The 22150-nt window shown below is 47.3% G+C and overlaps 1 protein-coding gene across 2 annotated transcripts in view; it reads right to left on the reverse strand.

Annotated features, from left to right (window-relative positions):
• The window catches only part of AHCTF1 (AT-hook containing transcription factor 1), a 1132528-nt gene that overhangs the window by 417453 nt on the left and 692925 nt on the right, over nucleotides 1-22150 (reverse strand). The gene's annotated exons all lie outside the window — the stretch shown is intronic.

A 22150-nucleotide genomic window follows, 5' to 3' on the forward strand; every position in this document is an offset into this window, starting at 1 on the left:
TTGTAAAATGTCAAAGTAAGCAAAAAAATTCAGAAAAATGAAGGGAATTTCTGACAGAAAATCAGAAAAAATAGTCGAGCTGTGAATCCAGGGTTACTTCCTGAAGGAGCCGTAAAGAACAACTGACCCAACTGTCACCCCTGATGCATGATGGGAAGCTGGGGGTCTTGAGTGCCTTAAAGGCACGGTGTCAGTTTTTTGTTACATGCAGCTACAGGTTAGCTTTTCAGTCTTTTTAGACTGTGTGTTTGCAATGCAGCCTAGGAGCTTTCTATGCTTTCAGTGGTTTATGAGAATTTCTACTGTTTTCTAAGCATTAAAACAGTTTCTAAACAATCATTGGTGTTGTTTTTCATGTTTCTAATGCATATTTTTCATGTATGGTGGAAATTCCTTACAGCATAATCCAGCTCTAGTGTTTATTTGGCTGCAATTGCTTATATATATATATATATATATATATATATATATATATATATATATATATATATATATATATATATATATATATATATATATATGTGGGGCACATATAATATAGTGTTTCCGGGGTCCCGCACATAGGCGGGAATATTCTAATGCTTATGACTGTTGATGAGGATCCCCTGGAAGAGAACTATATCATCCTATTGTCTACACTAAACCAAGTAGTTGACAAGCTAGATAGTGAAAATCTTTTAGTCAGTCATTATGACTGCTTTACAAAACTTAAGGAGGCTTTAGAGGACTTTAAGCCTGCAGGGGAATCAGCTAAAACCAATTCTTTGTTAATTCTGCGTGCCCTACTGAATGCAATCAAAGAAGGGAACAGAAGTGTGATTCCTTTAGTCAGAGCGCAATATAAAACTGCCCTCAGGACAGCTCAAGAAAACTGGAATGATGACTTTTGGGCCGACCTTTTATGAGCAGCAACTAGTAAAGATGTATATACATTTTGGCACACCGTTAAACATTGCTCTTCCCATGTAGCAATGCATCATGAAATTCATATCCAGGGTGGAGCATGGGAGAATCATTTAACATATATGTGCACAAATAGTGCCCCTTAGACCTGCGAGCTTTGCGTAGATAAAACTACCACCGCCCAACTGCTTGGTAGAGCGTGGCGATCACGGCCCTGAACAATTTCTAATTTTTTTTCTAAAAGACCCTAAGAGGGATTGCATGGTGCAAAAGAAGGGGACGGCTACTGGCCTAGATAAGATCCATGTGGATCTTTTTTTATCAAATCTGGATCTCTGGGCCCCATATTCCAATAAATCTTGAAAGCCTTTCTTGCAGGTGCTCCAATACCTCAAACTCGAAGAGCACGGAGATAGTTCTCATATATAAAAAGGGTTCCAGGTATATGCCGCGGAACGATCACCCCATTAGTCTGATAAGACTCCACTCAAAAAATGTTCTGAAGACAAATCCCTGTTAAACTCAATGTGTGAATTGCTGATCAAACCTTCAGATTTTTGGTAATCAAGTGGAAAAGAGTGATCAGTAGCAGTGGCAACTTGTTTGTTGCCTTTGTTGACCTCTGTTCTGCTTTCGACTTGGTTCCGAGGGAGAAACTGTGGGGCATACTGAGGGAGCAGGGGATGCCCCATGAACGTTTAGGAATTTTAATTAGACCGAATGAGGGCAATTATGCCCAAGTTAGATGGGCCCCATAGGAGGTATTTAGGAGGCGTATTACTATAAAAAAGGGAGGCTCACTTGGGCTGTGCCCTGGGCCCCACCCTGTTCTTATTCTTTATTAAGTGGTGTGTGAATTTCCTAACTGATTGTCCGAACGACTCACTTTCATTAGCAGAAATCAAGGTCCCTGCTTTGCTGTTCACTGATGACACCCTCTTACTGTCAAAAACAACTTTGCTGCAGCGATTTTCTCACTTGTGACCAGCATGGTCTTAAGCTGAATAGAGCCAGGACCAAGTAAATGAACGGTCTTTAACCCACGTGCAAACCACAGGGGGCGATTATCGCTGCAAGTTGTCTCCCTTGACAGAGTGAAGAATTTTGATTATCTTGGTATTACAATATCGGACTCCAATTCATGAGAGGCCCAGATGCAAGTGTTGCCACATTAAAAAACAGGGCTAGGGCTTTACTTAGATTTGTGATAGCAGCCTAGTCTCACCCGATTAATCCAACCTTTAAAAATATATAGGGCACAAGTTCTAATGGCGATGTTGTATGGAAGCGAATTATGGGCCCATTCAGACTTGACCATTCTGGTTTGCAAGGAAAAAAGATGTGTGGTCTATATTAACACTTTCCCAGAGTTGCCCCTGTCTACCTGTACTGTTTGATCTTGGATTAAGGCCTTTGTGCCTGGTGGCTAAACTGTGCCCATTGACTAAGAACGATCAAGGTGAACTTGATGGAGCTCAACTAGAAAGTTTTTTCTTAATTCTCCTGAACTAATTGGCCAGGGATCCTTGGACTTGCTAAAAGTGAGGTTCTGGGAAAGGCAACAAGGTAAAGTTATGGCTCCTGGAGGTGGAGGAGTAATAAATCAATTTTTGTAAAACTTTTAAAGTCCTCCCTTTTGAAATGTTTGTAGATTCCATTTGCCTTGCCACTGCGAGATCTCTCAATCTAAAATGTACCTATGGCATTCTTACCCTCACAGAGTATTCAAGCACTTGGCTAGGTAATGCCGGGAGTTCCATTGCATGCTGTGTTTTTTCAGGTTACGAGAACGAGGAACATTTTTTTTTTCTTTTGACCAGCAAATTCAGCAAGTTGTTCTGAATGGATAATCCATGCATGCATGCTGCATTTTGGGTCTACTCAATCTGACATCCACGCTGTTGGACTTTAAGAAAGGAAAAGACCCACTTGCTGTATGTGCTGTAGTCAAGTACTTGAAGGTGCATAGTACAAACGGACAAGTCTCATAATGCAACTTTTAAATTCATTATGGCTCCACTTTCTTGCTTATTTGTACATATGTATTTGCACTTTAGCTCCCACGTATGGTTGCACAGCTGTGGTCATATGTAGTACCTGAATATCATGAGGTTTCCTTATTTCTGGTTTTGCAATGCTTTAGCTTCGTACAGTATTCCTTAACATGTTTTAAAACTGAATTTATAAAGAATGAGCTCTGTGCGTGATTTGACTATGGTTTGCCCTTTTGAGTGGTCTATTTAAGACTTGGAGTTTTATTTCTAGATCTGTTTTTGATTAACTGCATTTCTCATACTATGCTGTTTTATCATGTTTGGTGTACTTTAATGGTTTGTAATAACCAAATGAAGTTATGATAATGATGACTGAAGACTGATTTCCCTGCCAAAGTAACTTTCAGAAGCCCTTGCCGGCCCGGGTTTGGTAAAGGCATTACACAGTGAGGTTAGACAACAACCCCATATAATACACCCCATTTTGTCACTGTTTTCAATAAAGACCAGAGAGAGGAAGTACTCTGTTGAAAGCATGATAATGCCAGAACAGAGCTTGGTGACTAATGCCAGTACAGAGCTTGGTGACTAATAGGAAAATTCTCGTTAAACTTACCTTCATTAACATTCTTTCTGGTGAAGAAACTCTAGTTACAGATTGTCTACCTTTTGAATACTCCTCAGGCATCAGATTGGATCAGAAACATTTCCAGCAGTACCTCTGTGCGCCGGTAGATGACACCATGTGGCTCTACACCAATGTTGTTCAGCTCCAGAAAAGCTGTGAAGAGCATATCAAGATGCCATTCACACGTGCAGACATCAGTTCCTTTAGAGACTGTCCATGCCCCCCAGACAAACAGCTCCAAAAGCAAATTTGTATGAGCAGTGTTCAGATTGCTAAACTTCGAATGATACCAATGGGTAGAGCCCAATGCATACAACAGGGAGGGTGGGAGGATGAGTGAGGAATCTGTGGATAGATCGCGTTTCTGAAATAGCATAATCGAAGATAAGTAACGCACAAGTAACTTACCTTCGGAAATGATATATCTGTAAGAAACAGTAGTTAGTATTAGATTCCTTACCTTAGAATACCCCCAGACGTCAGACTGGATCCGGAAACATTTGCGTAGCAGTACCCTTGCACGTCGGTAGGCGTCGTCTGCGGCTCCGCGTCTGTCGTCGGCGTCGTTGGTGCCGGGATGAGTACTTAGATGCCGCCCCCGCGCGCTGACGTCCCTTCTTATACACAGCTTTTCCGCGCCAGAAAACGCAGAGCCATGATAAAAACCAACACTGGTGCCATAAAAACTAGGGACCTGAAAGGGGATGACCTTAACCCTAGATATCGGTTCGCAGAACGGGGAGGATGGGTGGGGCGGTATGGAATCTAATACAAACTACTGTTTCTTACAGATATATCGTTACCGAAAGTAAGTAACTCGTGCATCTGAAAGAAACAGGTTAGTATTAGATTCCTTACCTTAGAATAGATACCCCAGCAATACCAACCCCGATGGTGGATCTGCGAACCAATGATCACACCAGACAGTCCTGGCGAACGGAACGGCTGAAAAAGCCATCTCTCCGGACTTGGCTGTCCAGGCAGTAGTGTCTTGTGAACATGTGCAGCGAGGCCCACGTAGCTGCCTGACACATGTTCTGCAAGGGGACTCCCTGGCCCAGGGCAGTAGTAGCCGCCGTGGCCCGTGTGGAATGGGCACGAAGCCCCACAGGAGGCTCCTTTCGAGCCAAAGAGTAACAAGCATTGATGCACAAGACGACCCATCGCTTGTGCACCGCCCGTCCCTTCTTCGCGCCCAAGTAACCAACGAAGAGTTGGTCTTCCACCCGGAACTGGCATGTGCGACTCAGATAGAATGAGAGCGCACGTTTTGGGTCCAGACGGTGGAGTCTCTCTTCCTCTTTCGAGGGATGCGGAGGCGGAAAGAAGGTGGGGAAAGTGATGGACTGCCCGATGTGGAAGGCTGTGACTACCTTGGGCAGGAAAGAGGGTCGCGTCCGCAACACAACTTTGTCCGGATGGGCTGAAAGGAAAGGAGGCTTAGAGGAAAGGGCCTGGAGCTCACTCACTCTCCTGGCAGAGGTGATGGCAACCAGGAAAGCGGTCTTCAGAGTAAGAAGGCGAAGAGGACAGTTATAAAGTGGCTCAAAGGGAGCGCACATCGGAAAGGTAAGAACAAGGTTCAAGTCCCACTGAGGCATCACGAAAGGGACTGGAGGAAACATATGGGTGATGCCCTTTAAGAACCTATTTACAATGGGGGACTTGAACAAAGAGGGCTGAACAGGTAGCCTTAAGAAGGCGTAAATGGCCGAGAGGTAGCCCTTCAGGATGCCCAGAGCAGAGCCCTGCTGGGCAAGAGAAAGAAGAAAGAGGAGAACCTCTGAAAGAGGGGCAGAAAGGGGATCCACAGCCTTTGCTGTGCACCATGCCACAAACTTGTTACACCTGCAGGCGTATACCGATTTTGTGGAGGGACGCCTGGCTGCCTGAATGACATTACAGACTTCAGGAGGCAAGTCAAATGGCCTCAACTGCCGTCGCTCAATCTCCACGCATGCAAGTGGAGACTGGACAGGTTCGGGTGGAGGACCGTCCCCTGCTGTTGCGACAGAAGGTCCTCCTGAAGAGGCAGACGAATCGGGGGATCGACAGACAGGCTGAGTAGCTCGGGATACCAGAACCTCCGTGCCCAGTCCGGAGCCACAAGGATGACTTGGGCCCGGTCGCGCCTGATCTTCTTCAGCACTCTGGGCAGAAGTGGTATAGGCGGAAAAGCGTACAATAGACTGCAACTCCACTCGCGACGAAAATCATGCACCGACGGCTGAGTTCGTCCACCCTGGCGTTCAGGGAACCTGCCCGGTGTTGAACAACCAGGGTCACGCCCTGATGTTCCAGCCACTGCCAGAGGCGCAGAGCCTCCTGGCATAGGGTCCACGACCCCACCCCGCCCTGTTTGTTGCAGTACCACATGGCGGTGGTGTTGTCCGTGAACACCTGCACTACACTCCCCCGGACAGAGGGGAGGAATGCCTTCAGTGCAAGTCGGATCGACCGCAGCTCCAGAAGGTTGATATGGAGCTGGGACTCCGCGGAGACCAGAGGCCTCTGATCTCCGCCTCTCCCACGTGACCTCCCCAACCCTGAAGGGATGCGTCCATCACAACTACGTGCTCCGGTTGGGGTAGGGAAAGGGATCTGCCGCTGACCCAATCGCGGTCCGTGAGCCACCACTGCAACGGTCTTGCAGTGCCCTCCGACATCAAGACATGGTCGGACAAGTTGCCCTGATGCTGGGCCCACTGAAACTTCAGGACCCACTGCAGAGCCTGCATCCGCCACCGGGCGTGATGCACCAGAAGGATGCAGGAGGCCATCAGCCCCAGAAGCCGCAGCGTCAACCTGACCGAGACTCGGGATAAAGGCTGAAAGATTGGAATCAGAGTCTGATCGGGAGGATAAACCTGAAACTGCGCAGAGTCTAGAACCGCTCCGATGAAGAGGAGCTTCTGAGAGGGGCACAGGTGTGACTTCAGCACATTGATGGAGAACACCAGCAGGTGCAGGAGGTCGGCCGTAGTCTGGAGGTGGCTGATGACTGTCTGGGGCGAGCCCGCCTTTAACAACCAGTCGTCGAGGTAAGGGAAGACTGAAACCCCTAACCTGTGCAGATGAGCTGTGACCACCGCCATCACTTTTGTGAACACCCGTGGGGCGCTGGTAAGGCCGAAGGGGAGCAGGGTAAACTGAAAGTGCTCGTGGCCTACCGTGAACCGCAGGTAGCGCCGGCGGGCCGGCAGGAGGGGGATGTGGAAATAAGCATCCTGCAAGTCCAACGCTACCATCCAGTCTCCTGGGTCCAGGGCAGCTAAGACCTGAGCCAGTGTCAGCATCTTGAATCTCTCCTTCCGGAGGAAGCCGTTGACGTTCCGCAGGTCCAAGATAGGGCGTAGGCCCCCTTTGCCCTTCTTGGGAACCAGAAAGTAGTGGGAGTAACAACCACACCCTACTTCTGGCCCAGGAACGCGCTTGATGGCCCCCTTGGCCAAGAGGGCCGTAACTTCCTCTCGCAGAAGATTCAAGTGATCCCCGACACGCGGTGGTACTGCGGTGGAATGGCTGGAGGTGTTGCCTCGAAGGGGAGGGAGTAGCCCCTTCGGACCATATACAGCACCCACCTGTCCGATGTGATGTCGCGCCAGTGGAGGAGGTGATGGCGAACCCTGCCCCCCACTGGTGTTCCGTGGACCAGAAAGCTCGGACTAGGAAGGCTTTGAGGCGGATGCTGCGGGGGTGGATGTGGACTGGCCGCGCCGTTGTCCCCGGGCACCGCCACGGCGGTTACCACGTCCGCCACCGCGCTGGATGTTAGCCTGGGGCCCGTGGCTGGCAGGACATGTAGGGGCGCCCCTTCCTTAGCCACGAGAGGCAGCAGATTGCTGGCGCGGGGCCGACAGGCCCAGGACTTGGCCGTAGCCCTGGAGTCCTTAAAGCGATCAAGCACACTGTCTGCTTTGTCGCCAAAGAGGCGACGGCCATCAAACGGCATGTCCATAAGGTTGTTTTGGACATCAGCCGAAAAGTTGGCGGAACTCAGCAAGGCGTGGCGACGAATCGCCACCTTCGTTGCCATCGCTCTACCTAGCGAGTCCGTGGTATCCAGTCCACTTCTGATGGAGTACCGTGCCGCATCTCGACCCTCCGCAAGGGCTTGGGCGAGTTTAGTCCGGGCCTCCTCCGGACATTGTGGCAGCACGTCTGCGACCGTGTCCCACAGAGAGTGGGTATAACGGCCCAAGAGGCACGCGGTGTTAACGGACCGCAATCCCAAACTCAGGGAGGAGAACATCTTCTTGCCATATTGCTCATACCTCTTGGATTCCCAATCAGGGGGAGCCGTCGGGAATGCGGTCTGGGAGTTAGAGGCCTGGATAACCAGGCTCTCGGGGGTGGGGTGGGTGGACAGGAAGTAAGGGTCTGGCCACGTTCCTATCTACAGGGGGACCTGTAGCGGGCCTGGACCAAGTGCCCAGAAGAACGCCAGACAAGGCCTCATTAAACGGCAACAGAGGCTCCGAAGAGCTTGCCTGCGGTTTAAGGACCTCAGTGAGGAGGTTAGTCCTCACAGGTGCAACGGGGAGCTCAAGGGCCAAGGCCTTGGCCGCCCGCGTCAACACCACACTATAGGCTGTCCCCTCATCCGTAGCCACGGTAGGAGGGGAGACAAAACCAGTGTCTGTCGAGGTGTCCAGACTACTGGCGTCCCCTAGCTCGCCTGTCCAGTCCTGAAAAGACTGACACTCATGTGCCAGAGGGTCCTCAGACCCCTCCCAATCCGCCTCGCCACCCATCTCCTGGTATTCAGGGTCAAAAGATGGGGCCGGATCATAGAAGTAAAAATCTCCCATCGGCGTCGAAAGCGGCTTCGATCGACGCCATTCCGGTGCCGGAACCGGACCGAGGGAGGGACTGGGGACGGCGACGACCGTGGTCGGCGCGACACCCTATTAGCCGGCGAGGTCGTATGGTCGATCGGCGACGACCCGGATCCGGTGGAGTCCTGCAGCGTCGGGACCGAAGTTGCCGACAGGGCCGAAGCACCCAACGGCGCCGGGGCCGAAGCACCCGGCCCGCCTGGACTCCCAGTTGGCGCCGTGAGCCCCGAAGGCGCCGCGGAACCCGACGGAGGATGAGCGACCTTATGGCCGAGAGGAAGGCGTCAATCTCCTCCGGCGTCGCATTCTGCCCAGGGACCGGCGGGTATGGAGCAGGCCGTGGCGCCTGCGGCTCCGATGGAGCCGCATGGGCGGTGTCACCTGAACCCCTGGCCGCGTCGCGTGAGCGTCGGGGGGAGTCTGAAGAGCGATGTCGCCTCTTCGACTTCTTGTGCCTCTTACCTGAGGACTTGGAGCTCGAGGAGTGGTGTTGATCCTCCGAGCCGTGATGACTCCGGCCCCGCGACCAGTCCCTCGACCTTATTCCGGACCGGGACCTCGAACGGCGCGGGGCCGACTGCCGGAGCTCGAGGCGCTTGCGGGACTGCTCCCGCCTAGCCTTCGACGTCAAGGCCCGGCAGTCGGGGCACGACTTGTCATTGTGGTCGGCCCCAGCCAATGAAGACACCGGCGATGGGGGTCGGTAACCGTCATCAGTCGGTTGCAGTCGAAGCAGGGTTTAAACCTGGGCATCCCTACCGGCACCGTCGGAGTCGTTCGACTTCGAAAAAGAAGATCAAAAAGTTTAGTAAAAAAAATGACTAAAGAGTGAGACTATTATCTTTGGACCGGAACCCGTTGTGTGTGACATTGCCCTCCAGCGTTTACCTCTCAAGCGCTCTGCGCTTTGCTCAGCCCAGTCCAACAGCTCCGGTGACTAGTCCCCCCCCGCTGCCGCCCAGGAACATCGCGGCCGCCGAGCTGGGGGACTACAGCACCCAGGGACCATTGCAGCAAAGCCCCGCCCACTCCCGCGCCCGGAAGGCGCTTAAAACTGTGTTACTCCTGCCGCGTCGCGGGAACGCGCGCGGGACACACCGGGCTAAGCCCGGGCAAAGGGCGGGCCATCTACGGCCGTCAGAGGCAGGAAGAGACTGGACTGGGCCACTCCCTTTGATCTTCCCCAAATTCGTGAGACTTTACATTTATCTGTTTAATTATATTTTAACCGTTCTCTTTTTATTGACTTTTTTTTTTTTTTAATTGCTTCCTAAATCTGGCCTCAAGCATCAGAATATGTTAATGGCAATGGCATAAAAAAATCCTAAGGGGAACAAGCCAGGAAATAAAGGGGGAGCAATGGGGGTAACTGGCACTCTTGACGCATTTATTACCAGGGCTGCGTCTATATTAGAAAAGGAGATTGCCCAAACTGAACAGCGCGTATCCCTTGACTTTATGTCTGAGGAAATCCTCGTTGGGGGGGGATAGCCCTAGTACCTTCTCCTGAACAACCTATTGTCTTAAGTTCACAGTGTGTAACTACTACACAGCACCAACAAGATTTATCAGTAATCTTAGACACTAGTGGACCAGACGTAAGTATAGAATCATTTATGGTTCTACCCGGAGCACCCACAGCCCCGAGTGATAATATGCTAACAGTTAATAAACCATCCCTAGCATCCAATCCACAAGTACAGGCGTTAGGTACTAATCTAAAGCGGAAGCGGTGCGGCAATAAACAGAAGGGTGGACATTTTAAGAAGCCCAAAGTTTCCCCACCTAAAGTTAATAATAAGTTGAATACAGATAGGATCGATAGACAACAAGTAGGGAATATTAACATTAACCCGAGTAGTCCTCCTGAAGTTATTGTGGAAACAATACAGAAAGAACTGAGTGGCAAAGAATGCACCTTAGAAAATATTGAACACGAAGTAAGATCGCTAATTTTGCCGTTAGTGGAACGCACAAAAAGGATCAGTGACCAGTTAGGGGTACTTGAAAAAATTACTCAGGCCGATTCAGTGATGCTGGAGAAGATAGCTGAGGCTAAAACACAGACACATACTATTGCCACTTCACTTCCCGCCAAACAGGTAACAGTCCCGAAAGGGAAACCAAGGTATGCAGGGAGCGACACACCAAAGTTAGACTGTGGAAACACTGCACATATGGCCTCAAAGGTAATCACAAGCGAAGCAAAGGGTGGGCAACAAGAGGGACCAAAAAATAGATTAGCTAAAAGCCCTGAGAAATTAGAGAGTACGCCTAGGATAAATAAAGCAGTATCGAGTAATTACAAAGGGCCCAGGGTGAGGGTTGACCTCCCCCCAGATTCCTACCCATACGTTATCGTACTGGCAGGTGTCCCAGAATGGACGCAAGATAGGGTTGAATCCTTTCATGAGTTAAAAAACATGGTCATGTTCTGGCTAACTAAAAACAGACCCCTTAGACCAGACCTGCGAGGGGAAATCCTAAATGTACGTAGGGCGCATTTGGTTGGACACAAAATAAAGGACATTAATGGAGACTGTATTATAGTTAACTTTAGAGATTCTAGAGTGGTACAGTTCATTAGTAGTTTCATGAATTAGGAGAATTCGGGTAGCATTTTCTCCTTTGACTTGAGTTATTTCTATCCAACAACCCCAGCAGTTAACAGTGGCCCATGCCGTACAATCGATACAATATAAGGGAAAATTCCCGTCAAGGTCACCAATTCTAGGCCCCATCCGCACTGACAAGATATACAGGATTTGTGCCACATGACTTTTACCAAAGCAGCAACTATCTGCAAGGTGGGGATCACTTTAATGTTCAAACTAGTAACAGCTTTGAACCTCTATCTGGGCTTGGGGGGGTGGATTGACCAATCGCTGAGACATTAAAGGTTAGTCATAATGTGGAAGAGGCTTCCCCATTAGACAGGGATATAACAGGAGATTTTCGATCCCCGGACCGATTGGTTACAGGACATGTGGGCATAGCGACCGCATGTTCCGATATGACTACTGTGTCCGGTCAAAGTTTGACCGATGATATAAAATTCAATCAGATAGAAAATGCTGTGTATTTTAACGAGGGGGGCACCAGTAAGGAAATGATAAAGTGGTCGCTTATTTCGTGGAACATAGCAGGTCTCAGACCTAAACTGGACAACCCTTTATGGGTAAAAATGACCAATCATCACGATGTCATATGCCTGCAAGAGACATGGGCCAAGGAAGCATATCATATAAATGGTTTTAAGACAATGTTTACTCCTGCCATTCGTTCATTACATGGCAGAGCCAAAGGCGGGCTTTGCACCTACGTTTCAAATTCTTTTAAATGTAAAAGCATGGAGACTTTTTACAACAACTGTTTTTATCATATAGTAGGGCTACATTTGAATAATACTGTCTGTATTTTGATTGTGAATTTGTAAAACAATGTCCCTTAAGCAGATATACTTGGCGTCTTTAAAGCCCTGAAACATGAACTTAGCAATCTAATTAGTAACGATAGTAAAGAGTTTCTAGTTATATGGGGGGGCGATTTTAATTGTGCCCTCTGTAACAGAATAGGAAAGGGGAATTGTGGCTTAACAGGAGAAAGAGAGCTTTCATTTGCCCATTTTGAACATACAGTAACGGGGGATATTCTGAGCGAAATAATGTTCATGAATGACCTTGGTTTTGCTAACATGTGTCAACCAGAAGTCCCTTTCTCTGCTACCTTTATGGGTAGAGGGTTATCATCGGTAATCGACTACATTCTGATATCTACATGTTATAAAGATAGTGTTTTCCATTACTCATTGCAGGATATTTCCCTTAGTGATCACTATCCTATTAGGGTGGATATTACAGATCCGCGAGTTGATCCTGGTAGTACTGAAAATGTATCTAGATTATACTCAAGACATATTGACATTTCAAAGCAAAATGGATATACGCTTAAGTGGACTAAGGTGGTGCCTGAAGAATTTCTGGGTAAAATTATAAGGGCCTGTAAAACGAGTTTTAACATCTGCCTGGATATGGGTGCTGATAATGCAGAAATTATCTCTAGTTTCAGGGAAATAACAACATGTATTAAAAATAATCTATGGGTAGAATTTAAGAACCCAAAAAGTAAGCCTAAAGGCTGGTTTGACCCAGAATGCACTAAGGCATATTCCAATCTTAAGAGGGCCTTGAAATGCCAACCTAGGGATCAAAATGTGATCAGGGATTTTCGTAGAATCTATAAAACTGCAATAAAAAATAGAAGGGATATGATGAAGAAGGAAGCGTGGGAGGCATTAATTGATGCCTCCCAACTGAAAGATATGACAGCCTTTTGGAAGGCTGTCAATGCACCCTATTTCAAAGATAATACTAAGGCAAGGCTGGAAATTGCCATATCTGAGGATGAGTGGGTGAGCCATTTTGATAACTTTACGACTCCCCATATACTAATGGACTACCATTGAGCGAGATGTTCGCCTCGGATAAGGATTCGACTTCCCAGATTAAATATAAAGAGGAGTTGAAATTTACTCTAGAAGAGGTAACTAAGGGGATAAATTCCAGTCAGGGTGGTAAGGCACCCGGGCCGGATGGTGTTCCTGTGGATGTTTTCAAGAATAATATAGCCTTGTGGGCGCCTCTACTTACAATATTATTTAATGCTGCAGATAAGGTGGGACTAGTCAGTACATGGTATGAATCAATTATTGTCCCTATGGGGGACAGGGCTAGTTGTGCATGCTATCGCCCAATATCTCTGCTTGATTCAACAATTAAAATAATTGGACAGGTCATCTTAAATAGGCTGCAGCTATGGGCTGAGGAGCACAAGGTTGTTAGTGACCTCCAATATGGTTTTAGAGAAGGGATAGGGACAGTTGACCAATGCCTTAATTTATTTATTATTCATGAGAAATATACTAGGGTCAAGGAAGGTGAAGGTAGGTTATATTTAACATTTGTGGACCTAACATCCGCCTTCGACTGTGTAACACACAGCAAATTATGGTTGATTATGACTCGGCTGGGTGTGGACAATAACATCATCCAATTCCTTAGAGAATTATATAACGGTGCAAGGGCTACGATCAGATATGGCAAAAGAGGGGAGTGTACTAGAATGTTTAATATAGCAAGGGTGTGAGGCAGGCATGCGTTCTCGCACCTTTCCTATTCTCTATATACATTAATGATTTAGAGAGTTTCCTGCTTCAAGACTGTCAAGATATGCCCACGGCACAAAAGCGATCAATACCTGCACTTATCTATGCAGATGATGCAGTTTTGATGGCAAGGACCCCCCCTGGCTATGCAATTAATGATATCATCATTCAGTACCTTTATGACTAAATTGGATCTGAAGGTCAATTGTACAAAAACTTTTAGCATGAATTGTGGTCGAGGAACCAATTTGCAAACAAAGAACCATGTTTATTGACTCTAAACCCTTAGATCATGTCCAAACCTTCCCATATTTAGGAATTCTCTTTGACTGCACTGGACAGAGAGGTAGTGCAGTCAAAAGTAGGAACCTGTTATTTGCCAAGTCAATTATGGCCCTTAAACTGTTTAGTAAAAAGTTAGGGAGTAAGCCAGTGAAAGAGCTCCTCTATATATATATAAATCTAGTTGTGTAGCCGTTGCTACGTATGGAGCGGGAATCTGGGGGGATGTTAATGTCTCTACTCTTCAGCTAACCGAAAATGGCTTTATTAGATATCTTTTATCTCTACCTGAAAGTATTTCTACCTATAACTGCCACATTGAATTAGGTTTACCCTACTTAGAGGACATTATCAAGGTTCAGCCAGTCCTTCTTTGGCATAGGGTGTGGACAACAAAAGAATGCCAACTAAATCGTCTCATTTTGGGTGACATATTGAAAATGGACTGTGTTCACCGAGTGAAATGGTTGAGATACATAAAGTCATTTCTCGTCAACATTGATCGTCCTGAGTATTATGACGACCCTTTATTAATGGATCAGATTCCAAGAAAAGTATTTAAAAAGTTATGTTTAACTTACTTGGAACAATGTAGGGAGAAAACCGAGTTTACTAAGAAAACTGTGATCTCTCACCAATTGATACTTACCCCGCAGGTTATTCAACCGTACTTAACCCTGCAGATGAGAGACCATGATAGATTTTTGATTATCCGTTTCAGATTTGCTATTCTTTTTAGACTCTTGAGCTTTCCCTCTATTAATAACTGGAATAGTAATATTTGTAATTGTCCCTGTGATAACTTGTCCACACAATCAGATATTCACATTTTATTTTTCTGCAAATTTTAATCTAAACCAAGGAAAAGGTGGATTTTGCCAATATTAAGGTATTTAGAGCTTAGACAATGCCGGCCTGCCTTTTTAGCAATATTGAAGTTAGATGATATTTTTACTGTGGCATCAGTCTCTGCCTTTCTTAAAAAGCTTTTTATTTTCGGAAATCAATTATTATATGATTTTACTTGTAATTGAACTGTGGCATTTTACCATGAACATTGTATGAATTATGAATTATGTAATCTAATTGTTGTAATATAAATTGTGATTAAGTGTAAACTTTTATGGTTATTATGTAACATAACCGAATAAAGTCTCTTGAATGAATGACTAAAGGGTACCACTGTTCCCGGATCGGCGCTTGCTGGCATGGAAAAAATAGGAACTGACGTCAGCGCGCGAGGGAGGCGTCTAAGTACTCCGGTGACGTCATCCCGGCGCCAACGACGGACGTGTAGCCGCAGACGACGCCTACCGACGCGCAAGGGTACTGCTACGCAAAAGTTTCCAGATCCAGTCTGACGCCTGGGGGTATTCTAAGGTAAGGAATCTAATACTAACCTGTTTCTTTCAGATTTTTTCCTTTGATAGAGACATCTAGCCATAAATTCCTCACCTTTTGAACAGATACCAAAGCAGTACCTAATTGGAGGTGGGTGGTGAATGGACTCAACCAAAAAGCTGTGTGGGACTGAGTAGGCAAAATGCACTTCTCAGCAGACTTCCCTGTCTAGACAATAGTGCTTTGTGAATGTATGGAGGGATGCCCACATAGCTGCCAGGCAATTGTCTAGAACAGGGACTCTGCTTGCCAACACATTGGTAGCCGCTTTGGCCCTGGTACAATGAGCATGAAGTCCTTCCAGAGGCTGCTTTTTAGTGAATGAGTAGCAGATTTGAATGCACAACACAATACAGTGGGAGATGCTTCTCTTCTGCCTTGCCTTTTTTCACTCCAACTAACTCCACAAAGAGTGGATTGTCCACCCGGTGGTCTTTGGCACCATCTACGTAAATGCCCAGCACTGTCTGAGGTCCAGGCACTGGAGTCTCTCTTCTTAGTGGGTAAGGTGGAGCACAGAGGGCCGGCAGAGTAATGGTCTGACCAACGTTAAAGGGTGTCCCTACCTTTGTCTGAAAGGACGCTCAAGTCTGCAGAACCCAGTTTGTCTGGGAAGAAGGTGGTGTACGAAGGGTTGACACAAAGAGCTTCAAGCTCACTCAAGTGCTACTACGATGTTATGGCAAAAAGGAACACAGTCTTAAGGGCCTGGAAAAGCAAAGGTTAGCTGTGAAGGACCAAGTAAAGATCTGTGAGGAAATGGGTTGTATTATATGATGTGGTTCTGTGACCTCACAGTGTAATACACTAAGAGCTCATTAGGACCAGTCAGGTTTCATTTGTTAAGCTCTAGCTAAACCAGGGGTAGCTGTGGCTCTGAGCAGGCAGACTTAAACAAAGAAACAGGTGAAAAGCATTTAAATAGCAACCAAATATTGCAGAAAAAAACACTTGAAACTCAAGAAATCCGTCACAAATTTATATAAATAAAAATTAAATTAAGTATTTTTTAAAGAATTTAGGGACACCAAAAAAAAAAGCAGATCTACCCGAGGGTTCTTGACACAACCGAGAGCAAGCATTTGAAAATTCAACTAATATGACATTTAGAAACTTTGACTTACTTTAGGCGACAAACTCCGACAAGGAGCAAGTCAGGGGGACCAGCAAGGTCCAAAAGAACAGTTACCTCCTTCAAAACAGCAGTCTTCCGTCAAGTTCCAGAGTCAGTGGCTCCTTGCCATTGACTTCTATGGAATAGTCCTGCTGAAAGGGATACAGGATGCCAAAGGATGCTGAAGTTGCTCTGCAGTTGACAGGGATCTTCTGAGACTACTCCTCTGTCATGGTGAGGAGATTCTGTCCACAGGGGTCTTGGTCCTACGAAGCCTTGTCAAGGTAAGAAGTCCAGCCACCATTGGACTAACAGTCGCCCGGCACAGTTGTTTCCTTATCTTGCCAATAACCTTAATTCTGGGTGACCAGGGTGCATTGTGACATCTCTCCAGGGGTTCAGCTGCATGAGGTCCAACTCTTGAGTGCCAGGTCCTGGTCTCTTGGTTTGCGCGGAGGAGAGGAATGGCGATATGGGACATCAACTTACTCCAGCATGCTTCTTCAGCAGTTGTAGCTATGTGCCGTGCACAGAAAGTCAGTTAACTTACTCTTGGAGTCTTTGCTTCAAGTTGGGCTTGGAGAACGACTGCCACAAGCAGGGCACAAGAGCTCAGTAACCACTCAAGAGATGTGGCTACCTGTGGGCTACATGCCCACGGGAAAACCGGTTTGACCAGTTTTTTCCCCTCTGTAGTAGACGCCAACCTATCTACCTGAACAAAAGAGCAGCTTCTCTAGAGTGTGGTTACCATCTGCCCTTCAAAGTCGGCTTCCCCTTTGAAGCTCGTCTTTTGGGCTGTCTTGATGCATGTAGCAACAAGTTACATTAATTTCGACATGGGCAATAACTCAGTGTGGGAAAGTGGGTTTCTGTTGTAGTAGCCCCCCCACTTTTTGCCAGACTACTGATGCACTTTGACTTGGTGTGCCCTGGATTCCTGCCAATCAGGTTCTCCGGGCCTGTGTTCTTTCCCCAAACCTAACCCAATTGGCATCTCTGGCCACAGGTCAGCCCCTGGTAAATGGTACCATAGGTATCCAGGGCATTGTGACCAGGGAGGACCTCTAAGGGCTGCAGCACTTATTGTGCCGACAGACAGACAGACAGACAGACAGACACACACCCTTTGCAGACTGAGTGTTTTGGTGCAGAACAAAGTGAAGAGTCGACATGGTACACATCTCTGTGTGCCATGCCTACAACCCACTGTCCTGGCATAGTTCAGTCACCCCTCTAGCTGGGTGCCCTATACCAGTGGTGATGGAACAGGTGCATGAGCCCTGTACCCCTACAGTGTCCAAGTCCATTCTTAGACATTGTAAGTGCAGTGCTGCCATTAAGAGTATATGGTGCTGGGAGCTTATCATTACGAACTCCACAGCACCACAATGGCTACACTGAAAACTGAGAAGTTTGGTATCAAACTTCTCAGCACATTCAACCCACACTTTTGCCAGTGTGGGATTTAATGAAAAATGCACACAGAAGGCATCTTAGAGATGCCACCAGAAATCGAGCAGCCTTTGATGGGTTCCCTGACTGGTAAACACCAGCCTGCCATCACGAGACATGTTTCTAGACCCCAGGGTGGGAGCCTTCATTCCCTGAGCACAGAAACAAAGCCTTTCCTGGGTGGGTGTGTTCACACCTCCCCCAGGCCAGAAAGAGCCATCTGTGGCAGGGAAGCTTCAAAGGCCTGGCAGCCTTTGTAATTCAACCCCCAGCCACTCCTGCTAGCAGGAGCAGGCCCCCCTTCCTGCCTCCCCTCCTTTTTGGCAGGGACACAGGCGGGAAAAACTAGCCAGTCCAGAAGGCATGCCCACCTCTGCCAACTCCACCCCTCAGGTGGGGGAGGTGAGGAGAAGCCCTCTCTTCAGGCACTCCCCAATCGGGATTAGGGATTGTGCTCACTCCCCCACATGGGGTGAGTACACCAATGGTGTAGTCACCCTAAGGTCAGTAGCCCATTGGCTAATGACCTTAAGAGCCCTAAAACGCCCCCTAAATACAGTATTTAGGGGGCAGCCCTGAACCAAGAAAGCAGATTCCTGCAACTTAAGTAGAAAAAGGACGAAAGAAGACACCCAGCAGAGGAGACTGCAGAGAACAACTGACTTGGCCCCAGCCCTACCTGCTCGCCTGCAGTTTCTGGAGAAAATCCTCTTGTCCTTGTCCTGCAGCCGCGACCTCCAGAACCCCGAGGAAGACGGACTGCCTTCAACAAAGACCAGATCTCCTGTGAACAGCAGCTTTGTTCAAAAGAAACACCAAACAAAGACTGCTGAGGAGATAGAAACCCGACGCCTGGAACCACCAATGCAACCTTAGCCAGTATATACAGAGCCAGCTTCCTACAGTCAGGGCTTATTTTAATGAGTTGCACTCCTACCTTGAAGTATCAACTTTGGAAGTACCATTTAGACATTAGCACAGCTGAGATGTCAGCATGTAACTCTGTAAATCATCAATGGGGCTTCCAGCGTCTCATGCAGCAAAAACAAGAAAACAAAAATTGCAGGTTTTTGCTGTCAGAACATGTTAAACACATGTTCTACTTTTTAATATCTTACACCCTGCTTTATGACTCAATGGGCCTGCTGTAGGGGTGACTCTTACACATAGGAAAGGGAGTTTGGGAATTGCCAATGCTTAAAAATGGAAAATTCATGTTAGCAGTTTTAAACTGCTCTTCCAGTCTGCAGGTGCTTTGTAATTAGTAGTTTTGATTAGTAACTTTTACTTCTACTACCCAGACATGCCATTTTTCATTCCAAGCATACGTGTGTCTATTTGGGCAACAACGCTTGCGCAGTTAACGTCGACGTTTCAAACCCCAATATACATGTGTAGGTAGGCAACGTCACCGTGGGGTCTTAACATCTTGGCTGCTTGAGATATTTTCCTCCTGTGCTGGGCCATAATGATAATGGGTGTGGTCATGACAAGCTCAGCTCGTCATGAGCACCCTAGAGGTATACCTCATGATGAGCTGAGCTCGTCATGAGCATCGAAGGGGTTAATCCAGGAGTGTATAGCCTGTTTGACAACATTTCTCAAGGAGAGATGATGAAAATAGATTGCGCACTCTCCCTCAGAGTCAATAAAAAAAAACTAAAAGCCTGGACTCTTTAGAACCAGGATAAATCAAGAAAGGAGCCAATCAAAGGCATACCTCTACTGCAGACATCTTCTGCGTAACAAAATACTACAAGGAGCAACCAGTGCTTCCTTGCATCCTCTGGCGTGTTGTGTGCTCAGAAATATCTGGAAGCGCGACCTTCCAGTCTCCAAGTATGAAAAAGGAAACTGCGAAGGCCTGGATGCTGAACCCTGTACTTGCTGCTATGATATTAGATCCTCCTGGAGGGGCAGCGTGGGTGTTCAGTGAGGAATTGGACTATTGTACATTTCACAGGAGCCCATGTGTTGGGCTTGGACAAGGTCCCAAGCTGGATATCAGTAGGAGCTTTGTTAGCCCGGAGAAATGGTTCTTAAGGGGACAATTTTGGCTGAAGCTTTGCTATCAAGATATTAGTCTTGATTGCTACAAAGGGCAAGCAAAGGTCCAGGACCTCGGCCGCTGTCCTCAAGACCATTGCGAAGGAAGCTTCCTCTTATGTAGTCACGGTAGGGGGAAGATAGAATGCCTGTACCTGGAGAGTTATCCATTCCACTGTAGTCCCCCAAATCCTCACACCAGTCCATGTTGGTATCATATGGCTGGCATTCTTCAGGGCCCAGAGACCCCTCCTATTCCACTGAGTCCTAGCCTATAAGAGTAGGGCTCAGGCAGCAGACTGGACGGCATGGCTTTAGTCTGAGTCTGGCAATGTCCTCCAACCCCAGAGTACGGGATATAAATGGGGACATATCAGGAGCATCGGCCTCAGGACCTGTGGTGAAGAAAGTAGAGATGGCACGACCAGCGCCAATATGGATCCATTGGTGGATCCCTTCGGCCCAACTATTGCGGGGGCTGGAGTTGCCAGTGTAGATCCGGTAGGGGCCTCTCCTGGAACAACGGGCCCGAAGGCACGCCGGAGGGGACGGGCAACCCAAATATGATGCGCATAGTCTCTCAGAACTCTTGTAGTTCATTTGGGGTAGCTTGGGCTTTCAAAAATGTGGAGAGGCGCAGAGACGGCGTCAGACTCAATGGCAGAGCCAGACATTGAGTGTCGACAATCCCTCGTTTTGCTGATCAACAGACAAGGTGAAGTCGAAGCACGCTTCAACTTCTACGTTGACGAGCGGGTTTACCTGAATGGCCCGACAACTTTGAGTAAGGAGTCGGCGACCGCTCCCAGGACCTTCCTAGTGACCAGGATCTGAATCGCTGCGGCGTTGCACGTGGGGCTGCAAGGAGCTTGAGGGATTTCTCCCTCAAGGCCTTCGGAGGTTCATAGCGCAGCAATCTGAGCAACCCTTCGGGTCGTGGTCATGCTCAAGGCACCAAAGGCAAAATAGATGAGGGTCCGATCAGTGACGGGCGTGACATGGTTTGAAGCCGGCCTTTTTCAATTATATTTCTACCACACCATAAGAAAAAAAACAACAAACCATCTAAAACCAGTTAGTCAAAAATGGACTATGGGGTAGCTCTTTCAGGATCTGTGCTGACAGGCAATGAAAAAACAAAATGAATGTCAGTGCTCTGAGGTAGAGTGTATATAGGCATCGCGCACATCACCACATGGAGCCGAACAATGCCGTCTACCGGCATTCAAGGGAGCTGTTGAAGAAACATTTCTGGATCCAGTCTGACGCCTGGGGATAATTCTAAGGTAAGGAATCCGCCGCAAGCAGTCTTTACCTGCTTCAGCAGACAGAATAGGTACAGTTCACAGAATCTGCTCATTTAATATTTTTTGCCATAAACACAAATTGCATTGGTCAGACAAAGTCAGAGTATGTGTGTGCACAATAAGTTACTTATGAGTCCTCTGCACCGGGAGCAAGAAAGGCAGAGGACTTGGACACTGAAGAGTTAGCCAGCCGTGAGGAAACCAAATCAAATGTTAAGCACCATAACCTCCTGCACAATTCCAGCCACAGCAACTCCCCTGAACCTTATTTGGGCAACATGACATCACAGGGGTAAAACTTACTGAGCACAAGAAACTTGTTAGAAAATCCTGGTGTTACTTAGTCTGGGTGCTCTGATATTAGGCCAAGTTATCTGATTAGGGTCACATGGGGGAGCAAACAAGGTTCAGAATGCAATACCTTACTGTGTCTAGGGGCATGTCGAGAACAGAAAGGCTCACCACGGGTAGGATGCTGTGAAGGGCAAAACTATTTTATTGTCTGCTTCCAAGTGACAAAGTGCGGTGGATGTGTGCCCACTGATCCAGATTCAGTTGGGAGACTATGAGTAGCTGCAATATAATCACAACAGAACATGTGCATACAACGGTTTGATCCCAGTCTACAACTGTCTAACAAGTCAACATTAGCTTCCAAAAACTTGACAAATGCAGTACATTGGTGTTTAGATGCATTAGTTAAAACTCAGAAACATGATTAATATCAAAACAGAGGCAGAACATAATAATAATAATAAAACCATTTTTAGAGCGCCTGGTTACACTCAAGACGGTGTGTCCCCGCGCTAAAATTACTGCTGCTCCAAGAGGGGCAAAAATCCAGAAGCAAATGGCCTAGAAAAGAAGAACATGAAGGCTTTATTTACGTGGAAAGAGATGGGTTTTAAGTCTCATTCTGAATCTAGCTTTAGAGGGTTCCATACGCAGGTCAAGTGGAAGTTCATTCCAGTATTTACTTGCTAAAAACCTGAAGGAGCGACCTCCCATCCTGGCCTTA

This window comes from Lissotriton helveticus, chromosome 6 (genome assembly GCF_964261635.1).
Source record: "Lissotriton helveticus chromosome 6, aLisHel1.1, whole genome shotgun sequence".
Lineage (NCBI taxonomy): Eukaryota > Metazoa > Chordata > Amphibia > Caudata > Salamandridae > Lissotriton > Lissotriton helveticus.